This window comes from Vicugna pacos, chromosome 5 (assembly GCF_048564905.1).
Source record: "Vicugna pacos chromosome 5, VicPac4, whole genome shotgun sequence".
NCBI classification, from domain to species: domain Eukaryota; kingdom Metazoa; phylum Chordata; class Mammalia; order Artiodactyla; family Camelidae; genus Vicugna; species Vicugna pacos.
The window spans coordinates 168,649-189,665 of NC_132991.1; the positions used below are offsets into that span (position 1 = coordinate 168,649).

General features: G+C 38.0%; 1 protein-coding gene and 1 non-coding gene across 2 annotated transcripts in view; one reads left to right on the forward strand and one right to left on the reverse strand.

The window, feature by feature from the left end:
* Window positions 1–4,337: 4,337 nt before the first annotated feature.
* Window positions 4,338–4,411, reverse strand: TRNAV-AAC (transfer RNA valine (anticodon AAC)). Its single transcript has one exon. It is a non-coding gene; the product is annotated as a tRNA-Val (tRNA).
* Window positions 4,412–14,076: 9,665 nt separating this feature from the next.
* Window positions 14,077–21,017, forward strand: part of LOC102545325 (pleckstrin homology domain-containing family H member 2) — a 93,174-nt gene continuing 86,233 nt past the window's right edge. Inside the window, 1 exon segment of the mRNA XM_072960710.1 lies at window positions 14,077–14,157. The gene's annotated coding sequence lies outside the window, so the exon portion shown is untranslated.

Here is a 21,017-nt window from a genome sequence, read left to right on the forward strand (position 1 = left end):
ATATGGTACTTGGCATGGCATTTATCCCTCCTGTGGGCCCCCTCTCATGCCCCACCCCAACAAGATGCTCTAGTAATATTGGACTGGACGCCTCTTAAACATCCTTTAACACTCAAATCAGCTGTCATCATCCCTAGAAATTTTCTTTAAGCCTCTAGATTGAGTTAGGTGCCTTTTCTTTGTCCTCCCAGTGACCATTGAGTATACCCCTCCATTAGCATTTCACTTTGTATTGAAATGATCTGTTTATGTGAATGTCTACCCCATCAGGTAGCAGAATTCTGGAGGGCTGGAATTATCTTTATTCCTCTAGTCCCTTCTACAGTCTGTGACAAACAAGTGCTCCAGTAGCATCCAGAGAACTGAGCTGGACTTACCTGAATGCCATTCTGTTCTGATGTTAGTAAAAACAAAGAGAAAAAGACTACAAAATCAAGAGACAGCTAGAGATTCAAGTGCATGGGGGAGCACACCTGGGTCTCAAGAGTCTTGAGATGTAAGAGTCTCTTAAACAGTTTTCCAAATGTCTGTAAGAGTCTGATTTTTTTTATGCAGAATTAACCCTTAATGTGTTATTGGTGACCTCTAGATCTTATTGATAGCGAACTCCATATAAGCTATGAAAGACAACAGCTAGGCAAGAAAAACATGAAACATTGGTTAGAACCAGTAAGAAAGAAAGAGCAACGGTAGAATAGAATGGTCTAGGATGACACAGGGGAAAAAAAAGAGCACAAGAGAAAAAAGTATTAGATTCAGAGGAAAGGTGTTTTCCCCCCCACTAGAAGGTAATTTTTATGTTTAAATTCTTCAGTACTATCTATTATATTGAAAATGTTTCAAGAAATCTATTAGCTTCATTGCTTTAAGAAAAGATTTAAAGAATCATTTATAATATAAAAGATTAACACTAAGTATGGAGTTACCATATGAATCAGTTTAACAGAAATATGTTTGGATATTTGGCTCCTGATGTCATGGAAAAGGGATGGAATAATGAAATTCACAACACCTCAAAGGAGAGAGTGATCTGCAACCTGCCATGAAAAATGTTCTTTTGGGATGAAGTAAACCAATATTCTGACTTTAAAATATTACCCATCAAACTTAAAAAAAAAAAAGGAAGCTACAAGGCAGTGTTTCAAATTCCAACAGTATCTCTGAGGAAAATGCATTTGTAGTATATTTCCAATATACTGATTTCCATCATACATCTTTGATGTTTTCCACACCTTTTTAAATACACACATTCTTGTTAGGGAAATTTGAATATAACCTACCTCATTTGTAATCGTGACTGTAAGTTTATGGAGTAAGACTGCGGTGGATCCAGAGGTCCTGCTTCAAGGAAGGACTTGCTGCCCAGGCTGCTTGGAATTCGGTGACCCGACAGCCTCCAGCTGTCACTTCCATCAGGGTTTCCCTGAACTGTTGGCCACATCTAAGCACATACCTTCCCTTCCAACTACTGATAGTATGTTTGTGGTCATTGTGGGACAACTCTGACTGGGGGTGGTATGTGCTCTAGGACTCCCTATGGCATTTCCTGAGGCTTTGGGGAGAATACATCTCATTTGCACTCCAATTCTACCTCCTTCCCTTCCAACAGGAAGTTGGTCCCTAATAAACATCATTCATCCAAAGCCCATTTCAGCTTCTGCTTTCACGGAACTAACTGGAGACAAATATTAACAAGTTTATTGAATAAGACACATTTGTGATTTTTCACCTCTACTAATCAGGCAAGAGCTAGAATACAGATGGATGGATGGATGGATGGATGGATGGATAGATGGATAAATTTTATTTTGTTTTTTCTATCTATATCTATTTACCCATATCTATAATTATATTGGTTTTTACTCTGCTGTCATTCTTTTCTTGATGTAGGAGAATCCTGGGCTTTTCCAGCCATTGTCTTCTCCAAGAACTAGCATCAGTAAATTACGTATAGAATCAGTACAATTACTCATTCATACATTTAACAAACATTTAGTGAGTACCTACTCCAATGCTAGCCCCTTTGAGTTCCTAGTGCCTAAGCATAGAAAGTATATGAGACATACTTTCTGTTCTCTAAGGAATTTCATCTAGTGTTGAAGAAAAACATTGGCAAAGGCTAGAACAGAGAAATCAGCGATTATAGTGATGGGACAAAGTAGCGAGTGATTACTTAGGCTTTTGTAGGGCAGGAGAAGCCACACAGCAAAAGGTTTTTCAGGACGTAAAGGTGATTAAGTTGTAAACAGGGTGGCATTATAGCTTTTCCCAGCACAGGGAACAACGTGGTGCAAGACTTGAACACATGAAACAAATCAGCACCTTTGGGGACATTAAGTCTTTAGCCTGACAACAGCCTCTCTCACTGTTCAGTCTTTCAATAGACCCGTCTCTTTCCATGAAACACTGTTGGCCCAGTAATCTTGGTTCTACATCATGGCTAATTTCTCTCAGCTATTTGGGGTAATATCATGAAGGATTTTTGTTAAATGTTCACTGTTATTATGGCTATCTCTTTAGGTACCAGCAAAACATCTCAAGAGTCTTTATTTCACAGTCCATTTTACAAGGGCTCCTGTAGTGGTCAGGAGCTCCTTTGTTTCTGAAGCCTTTTGAAATCACAGACTAATCCAAACAATACCTACTTATCAGTACAAATATTTTATCTTTTGTTAGCTGGCACTGGGCAAGAGCAATTATAGGGTCATCTGAACTGATTTAATTTCTGCGAGAAGCTTAAATTTCAAGGGTAAATTCAAGTCTGTGATAGCCTGCTTGGCAATTTTTAGTTTTTAAGTATGAGCCGTTACAAAATTAAATCAGGAATACTCAAAGGAGTCTCTATGGGACATGGAGAGTTCCCTGTTAAGGGTTAAGTCATCACAGGGTGCTCTCTTTTCAGGTAAAGGAAGGAGAGTGGTTGTGTTAGTGTCACAGTGATATGGGAGGGAAATACAACAATATTTTAAAAGATGAAGTGACTAGCTGTAAAGTGATGAACATTTACTATCAATAGAAAGAGACTATATAGCACAGGAACCATTAAGGTTAATGGAAAATCTTAAAACAAAATCAGTTGATGTTTTTACACGTTACTGTTGCTGTCACACTTTTGGACAAGGTGGCTACGTTTTGGCTACTTAGTGAAATGCTGAAATGAGCTATAGGCTTTGAAAGATTACCATGGATTTGTGTTAATACCACTAGTGTTTATTCAGACTTTGTATGAACCAAAAGGGAAACAGGAATTGAGAATCTAGAATCCTTAAGAACACTTTAAATATATATATAGATATATATAGATAGATAGATATAGATAGATATAGATATATACACATTATATGTATATGTGTATATATATATATTTTTTTTTTTTTTGATGGAGGAACTGGGATTAAACCCAGGACCTCATGCATGCTAAGCATGCACTCTACTACTGAGCTATATCCACCCCCCGGAAAGAACATTTTAATGGGCAGTTGTTGTACTAATCTTTGTGCTTATACATGAGCATATAGTTGTTTTTTCTTAAATTTGTATCCAATCATGGAAAGTATTTTTACTTAAGGAAGACATTTTACCTAAGTATAATTTTCCTAAGAAGATAAACTTTTTTTATTGTCAGGGTTTTTTTTTTTAATCCTAAATTTGTTAAACAAAACTCATACAGGTTTTGAATTAATTAAAATTTGGAGAATTTTACACAAACCTAAATATTCCTGTTTCCTTTTCTTTTATTGAGTAATGGAGCCAGTCTTTGTGCTACCTACAAGTCAGGGAACTTCTGGCATAAAAGGCATCTTAGCAGTTTTATTATTCTGAATTTGAGGACTGAATTTAGGAAAGGCAACATCGAGAGTGATTAAGGAGACAGATTCATAAATAGCTAAAGACAAAACAATTTTCAGTAAAATTGTAAAATCACAGCAATAAGCAAAAATTGTTGCTAGGAATTTAACTTTTTTTCAAAAGTAAGAACTCTTGAAAAATGATTTAAAACTATGTCAAGAAACACCAGGAGTTAGCAAAATAATTTGGTGACTTCCACTGGTCTGTTCATAAAATAACTTTTTAATTTTATAGAAAAAAAGATCCAAATTCTAATTTTACTTCTTTTGTATATTATTCATGTAACTATTTGAAGTAAAAGACTTATTGATATATGATATACCTTAATATGTATTCAATCCCACATACATAAACAGATACATGTATATAAATAGATATTAATTTGAAGCCTTTAATTATAGTTTTTTTTTACTTTATTCTTTTTTTTTTTTAGGTTTTTTTTATTTCGGGGGAGGTAATTACATTTATTTATTTGTTTACTTTTTTAGAGGAGGTACTGGGGATTGAACCCAGGGCCTTGTGCATGTTAAGCACACACTCTACCACTTGAGCTATACCTTCCCCTATAGTTTTAAAATATAATTAACTTAGTAATAGAGTAGATAAAATGTATATAGGATAGTAAATTTGCCATCTAAACAAACTATAACTTTCTTAATGAAAACAAAATCATATGCATTATCATTGCATATATATTTGTTTTTTAAAAACTTTATTGTATTTACTGTAATTAAACAATTATATTGTTGTATTTAACCAAAGTAACCAACTTTTTTTCTTCAGACACAAAAGAAAACTAGGAAATTGAAAACCAAACGTGTTTATCTCCTTTAGCTCTTATTCCATATAATTGTATCAAATTTGAGGAGACAAAAATAAATAAGTTGTGTGTGTATGTGTGTAATACCATTTCAATGTATTTGCAAATGTTAATGTACTGTCAGTTTAAGCAAGAAGGTAACTTAAAATTGTTTAGTGGCCAATTTTTCTGTTTCTTTTTTAGAAGCTGTCTCGGCATCCAAAGATTATTAATTAACTTAGTCATTTGTCTAAGGTTTTAAAGTTAAAGCTCTGGCAAATATAATTTAGCTAACACATTAAACCCTTATGATTTGTAGCATTGTAAGAACTTCATTAAATTAAATTCTTTGAACAGACATTCATTATCATTCTGTTTAGTTGAATACAATTTCATATGTATAGTTTTTACTTAAAGCAAGTTACAGAAACAGTGATAATTTATTTAATTTATAAAACCAATGTAGGAAATTTAAGATGTTTGAATCACAAGAAATTTAACCCTGGTCCTAAATGAACCAAACTATTGTGCTGACTTTATTTTTATAGGGTGAACAAATTTTTTCTTAATGTTTTTCCATTTAATTTAATTTATTTATTTTATTTGGGGAGGGGGAAGGCAATTAGGTTTGTTTATTTGTTTGTTTGTTTTTACATTTTATTTTATTGAATTATAGTCAGTCTACAATGTTGTGTCAATTTCCAGTGTAAACACAATTTTTCAGTTATACATGAACATACATATATTCATTGTCACATGCTTTTTCACCATGAGCTACCACAAGATCTTGTATATATTTCCCTGTGCTATACAGTATAATCTTGTATATCTATTCTATATATACCTGTCAGTATCTACAAAATTTGAACTATTCATTTATTTTTAATGGAGGTATTGAGAATTGAACCCAGGACCTCATGCATACTAAGCATGCAGTCTTCCACTGAGCTATACCCTACTCTTGGTGAACTAATTTTAAAGACTCTCAATCGCAGCAAAAATTCTTCTTTTATCTTAAAGTTAAAGGCTTTTCTTCCTATTTCATAGCTGTTATGCAGGCTAATGTGTAAATATACTTTTTAGTGTCAACAGAAAGAAACACGGTTTAATAATTTTTTTCCTTCTTTGAGATATTTTTGACTGGTAATCTGGACTATACCCCTAGGGTGAGCACATAACAACTAAGGCTTCTTTAAAATTAATTTGTCATTAAAGTCTCCCAAGAGAAAGAAAAAGAGAGGAAGAGAAACAGAAAAAATTGTGAGGGAGCTGTCTTCAGACAAATATGAAATGATTTTTGTAAAAAGCTAATTATGTTCCCTATGCAAGGAGGGGAAGAAAGTTTAGATGTAGAAAAATAAATTTGATGTAGAGACACACAAAAGGGAGTGATGTGCACATGGTTTTGACATAACTTGAATCCTTGAAAATTTTTATCAAGCCATAAATTAGAACGTCAGATCTCATTAATCTCTAAAGTACAAAAAAACAGAGAGGAATATTTCTTCGGTTAAACAAACTTTTCTCTCTTTTAGGCAAACAAGACAATCTTCTTAAGAAACTTTCTTTTTTTTTTCTTCTGAGGCACTTCTCAAATGAATAACCTCACTCATGTCAAAAGTTCCGCAGATGAGCCACTGCATTCCAAGCTGTCCCTGGTGAAATCGTGCCAGTTAGGAAGTCAAGTGTACAAGTTAGCATATAAAGAAAAAAACATGAAGGCAGCAGGTGTTTAGCCTGGAAGAGGTGCTGTTTTATATTGAGAAAACCCCCTGAGAATGGAATGGTCCATGAGGATGGTGCTTGGCTAACTTTGTGTCTGTGGAGCTTGGCCAAAGGCCAACCGTAGCTAATCCAGGGCTCAGCAGTCTCCTAATTTGCTGCAGAAGAAATTAAACACAGCAGTTCTCAGGGAAACAAAGACAAGACTGAGGGAGAAGTCCTTATAAGGTCTGTAAAGGTGATCCGTGGAAAAGTTCATTTTAATTTTCAAGCTGGTCTGTGGAGACTTATGAACTCCTTGGTCCTCGAGGCTTGCTCAGAGACAAACTAAATTTCCTCCCGCTACAAATATGAAATTGTTCTTTTAAAAAGCTAATTTCTCCCTGCAAGGAGAAGGAAGAAAGTTTAGGTCCTCTCCCTGTAGAATTTTCCTTTTACAAACAACACTCAAGATGCTTGTCAAGCAGAAGTGGGTGTTGGCTAAAAAGTAATTTTGCCAAAAAACAATACAAAACTGGTGAGGTTTTAGGAAAAAAATCCCAAGGACACTTATTCCTATGAAAACAAAATAAACCCAGCACTAAAGGGCTTCAGTGAAATATTGGAGCTCCTTTTTAGCATGTGCAGGTAGAGACACAGGGTTCTCAGATGTGCACAGGATTACTGAGAGTTGAGGGTCCTGCCCATGGTGAGGGCTTCTGCTGAGTCTCTGTGGAACATCTACTTCTGTCAACTCCCTCCAGCCAAAGACATGCTTGTAGTTAAACAAGTTGGGTTTATTACTTATTGCAGCTAAGACAAACACACAATGTGGGGAACCATGACGTCTCGGTAAGTGGGTGTAAAAAGAGCTAATTATAGGATATAGACAGTGGGACCCTCATTCACAGCTGGTGGGAATGTTAAATCATGCAGCCGCTTTGCAAAACAGTCTGGCAGTTCCTTAAAAGGTTAAACATAAAGTTAACCATATGACCCAGCAACTCCAATGCCAAGAGTTGCTGCAATTCTTCCAACAGAACTGAATACGTAAGTCCATACTAAGACTCGTACATAAATGTTCATAGCAGCGTTCTTCCTAATAGCCAAAAAGTGGAAATAGCCCAAGTGTCCATCATTAGGTGAATGGATAAACAAAATGTGATATATCCAACACAATGGAATAATATTTAGCTATAAAAGGAATGAATTGCTGATACATTCTACAACATAGATAAATCTTAAAAACATTATGCTAGGTGAAAAAAGCTAGCCACAAAAGACTGTATGGTTCCATTTATTTGAAATACCCAGAATAGGCAAATCTATAGGAGTAAACAATGGATAAGGTGTTCCTGAGGCCTGGTGGCTGGGAGGGGTTGGAAGGTGATGGCTAAACTGTATTGAGTTTCTTTTGGGGTTGATGAAAATGTTCTAGAACTGATCATGGTGATGGTTACACAAATCTGTGACTATACCAGAAATCATTGAATGGTACACTTTAAATAGGTGAATTGTATAGTATGTGAATTGTATCTCAACAAAGCTGTTATTAAAGTCTTCTAAGACTTTATTACATTAGGAACATATTGAAACAGTTATGCTGTTTTTAATAATAGTAAAAAATTAGAAATAACCTAATTGTGCAATAATAAGAGAATGGTTAAGTAAATTAGGGTAAAGTCCTATAGTGGAATATTAACCAATCCTTAAAAGTGTTTTCCAATAATACTTAATGACAAAGAAAATGGTCACAATAAAATCTTCAGTGTTAAAGCAAGATAAAAAGTATTCAGCATACTCTTATAAGGAAATCTCATTAAGGGAAAATGTGTCTTATAGGAAAAAAGACTGATGATGAATTGTGAGTAATCTTAGTTTTCTTCTTTGTTCTGTCTTTATATTTTCCAGTGAAAATGAATTTATGTTGCTTTTATTATCAGGAAACAATATAAAACAATTGGCTATAGGGAACTGTTTTAGAAAAGTTATTCTATTGATTTGCATATATAACTGGATAACATAGCACTAAAGTTCAAAGTCCAGGGCCACCATATGAATTTGATTAAGTAAAGGAAAGACTTATTGAAAGCAAGGATGCAAGTAATTACTTTGATTCAATTGTTAGTTCAAAACACTGTTGCCAAGTCTTCTCACATTATTTCAACTGGGCTCAGTGCAAACCCACTTCTTGAGTTCAACAAGACATTGACACTCTTCTGTTTCTACATACAGCCCTCTCTCATTTTTCCATTTCCCTTTTTCCATCTGTCCACTCCTCACCTCTACTCTTAGGATTTTCTGGCTGTGTATCTGCAATCCTTCAAATAAATGCTCCATGCAAGCTTGTACTTTTGTTCCATGGCAATTAAATACCTCTTCATTCACCCTGTCAGGTTTTCTGAAACATCTGTATATATTCCACAGGCAATGGTAGAAGAAGAAATCTGATTGATACAGGCTCTTCGGATTGTGTTGTATTAAGTCATGCTCTTGAACACCTCAGTGTCAGCTATTAGAATCAGACCGTCAACTGACGCCAAACCTCTTTCCTTCCAGCTGGGCAGGATGACTCAGTCTCCCTCATGGACACCACCCTCATTCATTCATTCATTCACCTACGGGTTAGTGCTTCTTGTCTTGGCTCTGGCAGTTTGCCTCACCTCCACCCCAGCAATATAGCAACCAGCTCCAACAATCTTTCCCCAGCTCATGCTGCACCTTTTCACTGAGTATTCTCTGCTTGTTATTCTGGTGACCTCTGCCTTCTCCAAAGTCTTTTGAAGATTCCTTTTCATTTTACAGTTATCACACAGCACATAATAATGTCCTTATAATGTGTCTTTTCTCCAGTTGTCAGTGTCAGGGGATGTTGTGATCAGTTTTGCAGTGTTTTTTGTTCCTTTACTTATGGTTTAAGCTTTCTCTTTATGCAATGTAAAAAGAGGGGAGAAAGTTTTAGTTATTAGCTGTAATGAGCATCTGTACTAGAATGGCGGCCTCTGCCTGGTAGGTACTGACCCAAAACACAATAAATCCTCTGTTCACATTTTAACACTTTTTGATACTCTTTGGGTCACTGTTTTCCTATGTGTCTCTCATGTGGTGTCTTTTTTTTTTCCTTTACTTCATGAGTCCTGACCAAGTTATTGCTGACTACCCTTCAATCTGCTCGTCCTTTCACCTGCCTTAAAATAAGTTATCCACAAAGCTCTGCCCCAGCACTTTTCATTTTCCTCTGTATACAATTGCTTTCCCCATGGCCTTATCAGTGCCCATTAAACTCTCACCACCATCGGTCTTGACCTTGGCCTTGACCTGGCCCCACCTGTGAGCTGCTGCCCACAGCAATCTGTGTTAGAGGGGGCCCAGCTCCTGTGGTGAGGTGGGGTTAAAGAGCACCCTGCCTTCATTCAGACCCAAAGGACTGAACAAGCCATTACACTGTGGGCGCTGGGGACACACTAAACAGGCCATCTTCCTGTCCACCCCCTCTACGAGGGCCAGGTTGTTTGTCTGTCTCCCTGGTTCTAGGGACACTTTGGTGCCCAGAGTTTGCTGGTCTCTTGAGTTGCAGGTAAACAGCTTGGGGTGCCTGGGCCTATACCCCAGGTTGTACCCTAGTCAGCTATTAAGAGCTTGCTCTACAAGCTCTATTTTCCCCCCAATCTTTTTCTCCTTGACTTTGATATATTTCCTCAGGTGCTGGGACTTCTACTTTTTGAACTAGGGTTTCCAATATCTCTGCTCCAGAAGCCGTATGCTCATTCTAGTGGGGTCAGTGTCTCCTCTCCCCTTGTTTCTTTTGTGATTTTATGTGCAGTTGGATTAAAGAGCCAGACTCTTTTCCCTAGTATTTACCCAGCTCCCTTAACCCTGCCTCCTTCAAACTCTCTGCTCTTGCTCCCAGTATGCCAAGCAGCTATGTGGTCAGCAATCATTCTGCAATTTACAAAAATCTCCTCTCCATGCAGATTATCTTGAAATGTATGCCCAAACCCAGGCCTTTGTTCTCCACTCAGCCTGACTTATTTTCTTCTGGCTCTCTCTTCCCAGATATTTCAGTGGCACCTCAAGTTGCCCTCAGCTGATCCAAGACAGATCTCATTCTTCTTCCGCTTAACTAATTCCTTCTGCTCTTTGCTTCTCTACTTTGGTTAGTGGGACCATCATTTCCCAGTCACTCAAAGCCTCCAAGACCCTCATGTCCCACTGTTCTAATCAATTGTCAGACCTGGTAGATTCAGTGTTTTGAAAGAAGTTGAGATGCTGTTATAGAGATGACTGTGAAGCCAGAATTCCCAGTCCCAAGCTTAATGTGTGCAACCTTAGGACAGTGATTTAAATTGTGCTCCTCCACTGCCTTATCTGTCAGATGGGAATAATCGTACCTATATCACAAGGTTGTCATGAGATCATATATACTAAAGCACTTGGAAGTGTCCTATGCATTGTAAGCACCACATACTTGTTTACTATTTTTATCTATTCCACCCAGAACCTTTTAATTCCCACCAGAGGCTCCATTTCATTCTTGCCATGAGCCCCCTGGTTCAGATCTCCATTGAACTACTCCCTTAGCCTCCTCATTGCTCTTCTCTCCAGCTGTTTCCTCCCGCACACTAGACAGAGCTTCCTAAAGCACAGCTATGTTCATCCGTTGCTTCTTTGAATCACCTCCACTCCCCAGTTGCCACCACTTCTCACCAGGATAACTGACATACATTGAATCCACTCTTGCTCTTTTCTAATCCACTCTGCAACTTGCCACATCTGATCTTATCACATCCCTGTTGAAAAACTTGAGGGGATTCTCAGTGCACTTAGAATAATGTTGCTGTAGTCTTGCTACTCAAAGCTTAGCCCTGGAGCTTACTAGAAATGCAGACTCTTGGTCCACATCCCAGGCTTATCAAGTCTGAATTTGCATTTTAATAAGATCCCCATTGAAGTCTGAGAAGCCCTGTTCTTCAAGGCCCCACATGGTCTGGCCCTCCCTCTGCAGCCTCCTCCTGCTCTACTCTTCCCCTTGCTCCCTGGGTCTCATTGTGCCCCTGCCTCACTGGCCTTCTTTCAGCTCCTCCTCACCGTTGGGTCTGGCACCTGTGGTTCCCATGCCTTGGGATGCTCCTCCCATTACTTCTTTGCTCTTGCCTGGCTTCAGACCTCAGTTCAACTGTCATTTTCTCAAAGAAGGACTTCCTGATTCCCAGATCCTCTTCTTATTCAGTTGCATAGCACCTTGTGCTGCTATTCCTTCAGAACTTCTAATGCAATTTGTAATTATGTATTTATTTATGTGAATATCTAATGAATATGCATCACTCCTCCTAGACCACAATTCCATGAAGACAGAAACTGAGTCTGTTTGCTCCTGGTGACCTGGAACATTACAAGTACTTAAGAAAATATATCCCTTGCCATCTTCATTCATTTAATAAATACTTACTGTGTACCTGCTACCTGCCAGGCACTGTGCTAGATGCTGGATATATATTCCAGAGGAAAACCAATTTCTACTCATTCAGCACTTACAGTCTAGCAGGGGGAAACAGAAAATCATATAATTACAAATATACATAATGTTACAACTAAGGCAAATACAATGAAACAAAGGTACATAGTATCATGAACATTCACCAGGGCTGGTCAGAGATATTTTCCAACTGCTGCTACTTAACATAAAAACAAAATTCAGCATGTATTTTTTAACAAACAGCTCTATTGAGATATAATTCACATAACATACAATTCACCCATTTAAACTGTACCCATCAATGGTCTCTAGTATATTCACAGAGTTACACAATCATCACCACAAATTAGAATGTTTTCGTTACCCCCAAAGAACCCCTCTCTCTTTAGCCATCACTCCCATCCTCCCCAGCCCCTTATAACCACTAATTTACTTTCTGTCTCTCTAAATTTGCCTATTTTGCACATTTCATATAAATGGGATCATACAAAACGTGGTCTTTTGTGACTGACTCCTTTCACTTGGCATAATGTTTTCAAGGTTTATCCATGTTGCAGCATTTATCAGTACTGCTTTTCTTTTTATTGCTAAATAATATTCCATTGTTCCATGTATTTTTCTTAGCACAACCAGGAACCAGATGCCATTCCACTGTATTCTTCACGGCCAAACAAATTCAGTTTGTCATGTTTTTAGAAGAAGGTGACAGTAAGTAAATGTTGGCTGAGCCTTATGAGAGTGGCAGCCGTGTTTAGAAAGCTTCTTTTCATGAGTGACTTTATTCACTCAGCTCTCTTAGCTTATTTAGAATGACTAAATGTATTCTGACTCACAAACCGAAGTGATTCTATTTTGGCATTCTTTCTTTCTCCTGAACTTAGCTCTTTGGTCTCTACTGACTTGCTGTGTTAAATTTTGCAAGTTACTTAAACTTTGTTTATTTAACTCCTGCGTGCTCTGTAAAATAAGCCCAGTCCAGCCTGAGTGTTTGCCAAAGTTGTTTGGAGATGATTTTTCATATGATATGCATCATCAGCTCCCACAAAAGGCAAAAGGAATTTGATGTGTAGGGGTAGGCTGGGATCCAGTCCAAAATTAGTGCTCATCTGGAAGAAATATGGAAGCCTGATACTCACTTGCTGGCTTTTTAGTCGTACTCGTTTATTGCCTTCCCTAAATCTTTATCTCCTTTGTGCTTTTTCTATATAAGGTGAGATAAACTGAAGGGGAAAAAAAAGATTGTAGTGAAAAAAGCCTTATTGCAGTTTCTATTGGCCACTTGTGAACCGAAGGGTGTAATGTGTCTGACCTAGATTTGTGACCTGGGGAAGGATTACCCATAACATTCAGAATTCTCTGTCTCTTTTTTAATCCTGAGATTGGCCTCTCCAGACCCCATCTTGGGATATAAAATCCAATTACATTAAAATTATCACTCACTTACTTATGCAATGCTCTGAGCTAGATGCTGAGAAGGATACAAAAAGAAAGAAAACAAATCTCTGGTTTCAAAGAGCTCACAGTCTAATGGAGAGATAAGGAATGGTACACGAGGCAGAAAGCTAAGTGCCAAGCGGAGTAAAAAGCTAAATGCTCAGGGAGCAGAAACAAGAGAAGAGATTACTGCTAGGTGGGTGACAAGCATGGTTACCTGGAGAAGATTATTTGCGCTGTATCTTAGAGGATAGTTAGAACTTTTAAAGGTGGCCGTTGGAAATAGTAGGTAAACATTCTAAATGGACTTTCCTAGGATGGAGAAGTGCACAGCAACAGTCTCAGGTGTGTGAAAGGCAGCTGCAAAAAATAAACCTGACAAAAGTAGGATGAAGGCCTGGAATACTAGACTAATGGGTCTGTTCTTGATAACTTAAGCAAAAGGAAGCAAATGAGGGTCTCTGTTAGGGTGCACATCAAAACTGCAATTAAGGACAGTTAACCTGGGAAGAAGGTGAAAGATAGATTGGTAAGAGGAAACACTTCAGGCTGAGACCAAACAGGAGGGTGCCGAGTCGAAGCAAAGGGAATGTAAAGGAGGTGACCGCTACAACAAGCTCTAAGTGTGGTAAAGCCCAGGGGTACAAGCTCCTGGACAGTACTCACTCCTTGGGGAGGGACTGGGAGGGGTCAAAGTCATAGCCACACCCCCGGTGACGTCAGGATGTCGACTGAGGCCTCTGATTGCCTACTCCGGCCGCCAGTCCCAGGACGAGGCGGTGCCCTGCCCCCCGCCAGCTCCAGGCTTGGTGTGAGGCGGGTGCCGGCTGAGAGCCCCAGGAGCCCCGCCCCAGGCGCTGCCGGGACTTGGGCGCTGCCACCGGGGGCCGGCGCAGAGGTAGGCAGATGGGACAGGCCGGGAGCCGAGGGGCGACCCTAGCACCTCCGCTGCCCAGGGTCCCCGCCCCCTCGAAAGCGTGCAGTTGCGGGTGGGCTAGCTGCGCTGAGGATGGGGCGGCGGGCCGATCCCGCGGGCCGGACACGGGGGATGGAGCGGTCCGGCAAGGGACTCGCCTCTGCGCCTCCCGCCGCAGCCCAGGCGCTCGACGTCGCTCGCTTTGCTGCCCCCAGGACTGGGGTCTCGTCTGGGGGCAGTGGCCCGCGGCTCCTCACCCTCTGGTCTCCTGTGACATTTTGTTTGAAAACGCGGGGCCCGGGTTTGTGTTGCAGCGCGGGCGTTCACGGGGAGCCCCGGGCTGCCCCGCGCCCTCGTCCCGAGTGGCCCACAAAGTTAGGGGTGCTGCCGCTCGTCCTCCGCTCCTTGAGAGCCCCTTCTTGTGTTCTCGGGGGCGAAAGTTCTCAAACTTTAAAGAACCACATTCTACACCTTGAGTTGCTGGAATGTCAAAGTGCCCTTAGGTGACCTACCGTGAAAGCGCGCTGTTCCTGAAGTTATTAGACCACTTTTTAAAAGATGGAACACTTGAGCCATAGATTTTGATGTGCGAAACGCAGTGGAAAGAGAAGTTGAGCCACTTAAAGCTGAAAAAGCCGTAGTGCTGTGCTACCTGCAGGTCACTGCTTTTTTTGTGAAAATGCCAGTTGCAAGCCTCGACCACACAGCGGTGTGTGACCCCGAGGAGCTGTGGAGTGAGGAGCACGGTTCTTAGCAGTGCCACCGACGGGCAGGCTTTGCCCAAGTGGTGTTGGGTGACGGTCGGGAGGTTCCTTAAACAAGGCAAGCCTCAGTGTGGTCAAGAAAGACATCTTTAATGCTTTAGAAACACACACACACACACACACACACACACACACACACACACACACACACACACACACACACACACACACACACACACACACACACACGTTACCTGGCCAAGCAAAGCTGTCCCTTAAGAGAAGAGACTTAAAGAATATGAGTGGCTGCCCTGTGCTTCACTAGGGTAAGCCAAAGTAGATGAATTCTTTCTTTTCTTTTTCTTTCCCTTTAGGGATTTGGAAGAGAAACAGGAAGTTAAAGATTCAGAAAAAAAGAGCATTCACTCCACAATTGTAAACAGTTTATTTTGTGTCAGTGACTGTTTCCAAGAGTCATTGGGGGTATTTGGAAACCCAAGACTTTTTCCTGTCTGCTGCAGTGAAGATAGATTACTTTCAAATTCAAAATTTAGAAGTGATATTTATTTAGCACGTGGTTGTAGCTCCCAAAGTTATACCGTTAGGCTTTATAAAATTAGTGGTAGTGGAAAAAGATGTGGATATTTGTTCAAAATTAGAATCTTTACTCAAGATGGTGAATTAATACAGCAGTTACTTTATACTAACTGAAATTGCGGAATGAAATGAGGAAATCAGGTGTCTAGACCTCAGAATAGACTATTAGCCAATGAATCTTGTTCTGAAATTTTAAAAATAGGGAATGCAGATATTAAATGCCAATAATATTCTTAAGGTTTTGCTACTTCACTGTAAAATATGTAATTAGTGTAACTAAAAAGTAAATAGGTATGTTTAACAGAATTTATCTGATGTGTTGTTTTCATAGCAGAGTATTCTTGGTAAGATATATGCCTGATACTTGTCATACTTTGGGTTAACAGTTAACTCCAAATTATTTGAGTTAATGGTGGAATTCTTGGCAGGGATAACCGCAAACAATGGGTTATTATTTATATATTCACTTAAACTATTACTTTTTCTTTACTCATTTGTAGATACATGCTCTTTTTTTATTGAGGTATAATTCACAAACCATAAAATCTACCCTTTGAAAGTGTGCAGTACAGTTGTTTTTGTTATATTCACAAGATTGTGCAACCAACAGCCCCATCTAATTCTAGAATATTTTCATCACTCCAAAAAGAAACCCCAAACCCATTAGTAGCTGATCACCATTGCTCTCTGTTCACAGCCCTTGGCAACCACTAAGCTACTTTCTGTCTCTTGGAATTTGCCTATTTCATATAAATGGAATCATGCAATATGTGACTGTTTGTGTCTAGCTTCTTTTACTTGGCACAAAGGGTAATATTTTCAAAGTTTGTCCATTGTTGTAACATGTATTATTGCTTTATTCCTTTTTTGTGGCTGAATAAGATTCCATTGTATAGATATACCACTTTTGTTTATCCATTCATCTGATGATAGATACTTGATTTGTTTCTACTTTTTGGCTGCTTGAATAATGTTGCTATTAACTTTTGTATACAAGTTTTGGTGTGGACTAATGCATTCAATTCTCTTGGGTATATACTTGGCATTGGAGTTGCTGGGACTTATGGTAGCTTTATGTTAAAACTTTTGAGGAACTGTTAAACTATTTTCCAAAGCAGCTGTAGCATTTTTATGTTCTCAACAGCAGTATATGAGAGTTCCAATTTCTCTACATCCTCACCAACACTTGTTGTTACATGTCTTTTTTATTATAACCATCCTATTTGGTGTACAGTGGTTTGTCATTGTGAATTTGATTTGCATTTTCCCTTATAGCTAATGATGTTGAGCACCTTTTCATGTGCTTATTGTCCATTTGTATGTGTTCTTTAGAGAAATATCTATTTAGATCCTTCACCTACATTATAATTAGATTTTTTTTATCATTGAGTTGTAAGAATCCTCTATGTATTCTGGATTTAAGTCCATTATCAGATAATATGATTGACGGATATTTCTCCCCATTCTGTGGATTGTCATTTCACTTTCTATATGGTGTCCTTTGAAGCACAAAATTATTTAATTTTAAGTTCAATTTATTTTTTATTTGGTTATGTATGCTTTAGTTGTCATATCTAAGAAACTGTCGAGTATTCAAAGTCACAAAGACATATGCCCTTTTTTTTTTACTAAGAGTTTAGAGCTTAGACTCTTACATCTAGGTTTTTGACCCAATTGGGGTTAATTTTTACATATGGTATGATGTGGTGGGTCCAAATTCATTCTTTTACATGTGGCTATCCAGTTGTCAAGCATCATTTACTGAAAAAACTATTCACTCCCCATTGAATGAATAGTTTTGACACCCTGAAAAATCAGTTCACTCTAAATGTGAGGCTTTATTTCTGTATTTTTAAAAAATGGATTTAATTCCTCCCCGCACCCCACTCTGCCTCCACACACACACAAAAAGAAGATATATTGAAATCCTAACCCCTGGTATCTCAGAATGTGATCTTATTTGGAAGTAGGGTTATTACAGATATAATTTTTTTCATTTTTTATTGATTCATAATCATTTTACAGTGTTGTGTCAAATTCCAGTGTTCAGCACAATTTTTCAGTCATTCATGGACATATACACACTCATTGTCACATTTTTTTCTCTGTGATTTATCATAACATTTTGTGTATATTTCCCTGTGCTATACAGTGTAATCTTGTTTATCTATTCTACAATTTTGAAATCCCAGTCTGTCCCTTCCCACCCTCTACCCCCCCCATAACCACAAGTCTGTATTCTCTGTCCATGAGTCTATTTCTGTCCTGTATTTATGCTTTGTTTTTGTTTGTTTGTTTGTTTTTGTTTTTTAGATTCCACATATGAGCGATCTCATATGGTATTTTTCTTTCTCTTTCTGGCTTACTTCACTTAGAATGACATTCTCTAGGAGCATCCATGTTGCTGCAAATGGCGTTATGTTGTCGGTTTTTATGGCTGAGTAGTATTCCATTGTATAAATATAACACATCTTCTTTATCCAGTCACCTGTTGATGGACATTTAGGTTGTTTCCATGTTTTGGCTATTGTAAATAGTGCTGCTATGAACATTGGGGTGCAGGTGTCATCCTGAAGTAGATTTCCTTCTGGATACAAGCCCAGGAGTGGGATTCCTGGGTCATATGGTAAGTCTATTCCTAGTCTTTTGAGGAATCTCCACACTGTTTTCCATAGTGGCTGCACCAAACTGCATTCCCACCAGCAGTGTAGGAGGGTTCCCCTTTCTCCACAGCCTCTCCAGCATTTGTCATTTTTGGATTTTTGAATGACGGCCATTCTGACTGGTGTGAGGTGATACCTCATTGTAGTTTTGATTTGCATTTCTCTGATAATTAGTGATATTGAACATTTTTTCATGTGCTTTTTGATCATTTGTATGTCTTCCTTGGAGAATTGCTTGTTTAGGTCTTCTGCCCATTTTTGGATTGGGTTGTTTATTTTTTTCTTATTGAGTTGTATGAGCTGCTTATATATTCTGGAGATCAAGCCTTTGTCGGTTTCACTTGCAAAAATTTTCTCCCATTCCGTAGGTTTTCTTCTTGTTTTATTTCTGGTTTCCTTTGCTCTGCAGAAGCTTGTAAGTTTCATTAGGTCCCATTTGTTTATTCTTGCTTTTATTTCTTCTAGGAGAAAATTTTTGAAATGTATGTCAGATAATGTTTTGCCTATGTTTTCCTCTAGGAGGTTTATTGTGTCTTGTCTTATGTTTAAGTCTTTAATCCATTTTGAGTTGATTTTTGTATATGGTGTAAGGGTGTGTTCTAGCTTCATTGTTTTACATGCTGCTGTCCAGTTTTCCCAACACCATATGCTGAAGAGACTGTCTTTATTCCATTGTATATTCTTGCCTCCTTTGTCAAAGATGAGTTGACCAAAAGTTTGTGGGTTCATTTCTGGGCTCTCTGTTCTGTTCCTTTGGTCTATATGTCTGTTTTGGTACCAATACCATGCTGTCTTGATGACTGTAGCTCTATAGTATTGTCTGAAGTCTGGGAGAGTTATTCCTCCAGCCTCTTTCTTTCTCTTCAGTAATGCTTTAGCAATTCTAGGTCTTTGATGGTTCCATATAAATTTTATTATGATTTGTTCTAGTTCTGTGAAATATGTCCTGGGTAATTGGATAGGGATTGCATTAAATCTGTAGATTGCCTTGGGCAGTGTGACCATTTTAACAATATTGATTCTTCCAATCCAAGAGCATGAAATATCTTTCCATTTTTTAAAGTCTTCTTTAATTTCCTTCATCAATGGTTTATAGTTTTCTGTGTATAATTCTTTCGCCTCCTTGGTTAGATTTATTCCCAGATATTTTATTACTTTGGGTGCTATTTTAAAGGGGATTGTTTCTTTACTTTCTATTTCTGTTGATTTATCGTTAGTGTAAAGAAAGGCAACTGATTTTTGAACATTAATTTTGTAACCTGCTACCTTGCTGAATTCTTCGATCAGCTCTAGTAGCTTTTTTGTGGACCTTTTAGGGTTTTCTATATATAGTAACATGTCGTCAGCATATAATGACACTTTTACCTCTTCTTTTCCAATTTGGATCCCTTTTATTTCTTTCTCTTGCCTGATTGCTATGGCTAGGACTTCCAAGACTATATTGAATAGGAGTGGTGATAGTGGGCATCCTTGTCTTGTCCCAGATTTTAGTGGGTATAATTTTTTAATTGAAATATAATTGATGTACAATATTATGTTAGTTTTCAGGTATACTATATATGAAGTGATCACCACTATATGTCTAGCAACCATCTGTCCCCATACGAAGTTAGTACATTGACCATATTTCTTATGCTGTGTATCACATCCCTGTGACTTATTTATTATACAACTAACATGAGGTTTGTACCACCTGATCCCCTTCACCTATTTTGCCCCCACCCTTATTTATTATTTCCTTATTTCTGTACTTACAATTTTATTCCATTGATCTATGTCTTTTTTTTTTTTTAATGCCAGTACCACACAGTCTTGATTACTGTAGCTTTGTAGTAATTTTTGAAATTGGAATATGTGAGTCCTACAACTTCTTAAGATTGTTTTGGTTATTCTGGGTTCCCTTAAATTCCATATGAATTTTAGGATCAGCTTGTCAATTTCTGAAAAAGATGCAGTTGGAATTTTGACAGGGATTGCACTGAATGTGTATATTCATTTGCCAGTATTTGCCATCCTCACAATAATAAGTCTTCCAATCCATGAATGTGGGATGTTTTCCATTTATTTGAATCTTCTTTAACTTCTCTCATTTTGTAGTTTTCAGAGAACAAATCTTTTGTTAAGTTTACTCCTAAATGTTTACTTCTTTCTGATGTTTTCATACATGGAATATATTCTTGATTTCATTACTGAAGTTTTCCTTGCTAATGTACAGGAAAACAAGTGATTTTTGTATATTGATCTGGTTTCCTGAAACTTTGCTGAACTCATATAGTTCTAATAGTTTTTTTATGGATTCCTTAGAATTCTCTATCTATAGGATTATGACATATTAAAATAGAAATTGTTTCAGTTTTTCCTTTCCAGTACATATGCTTTTTGTTTAATTTCCTTGCCTTCATTAGACCCTCCAGTATGATGTTGAATAGAAGTGGCGAGAGAGGACATCCTTATGTTGTTTCTGATCTTAGGCGAGTCAGTCATTTACCATTAAGTGTGATGTTAGCTATGCTCTTTGTCAGGTTGAAGTTCATTTCTATTGCTAGTTTTGAATGTTTTTATCATAAAAGAGTATTGGATTTTGTCGAATTTTTTTTCTGCATCTATTGACCTGATCATATGATTTTTGTCTTTTATTCCTATGGTGATTTTCGTTTGTTAAAAAATATGTTCATGTTATTTTTAAAACTGTAGAAATTTTACAGTAGAACATAAACAGGTTATTTTAAATGTGGAACAAAATTTGACCAACATGAAATAGACTCTTCTTATTGGTTAAGATAGAGGAGTGTCCCTACATTTCTGGGCAGGGTTTAAGGCTGGTTCAAGGTTTAAGGATGTCCATTTCAGGACTGCTTTTTATTTTTAATATTTCACC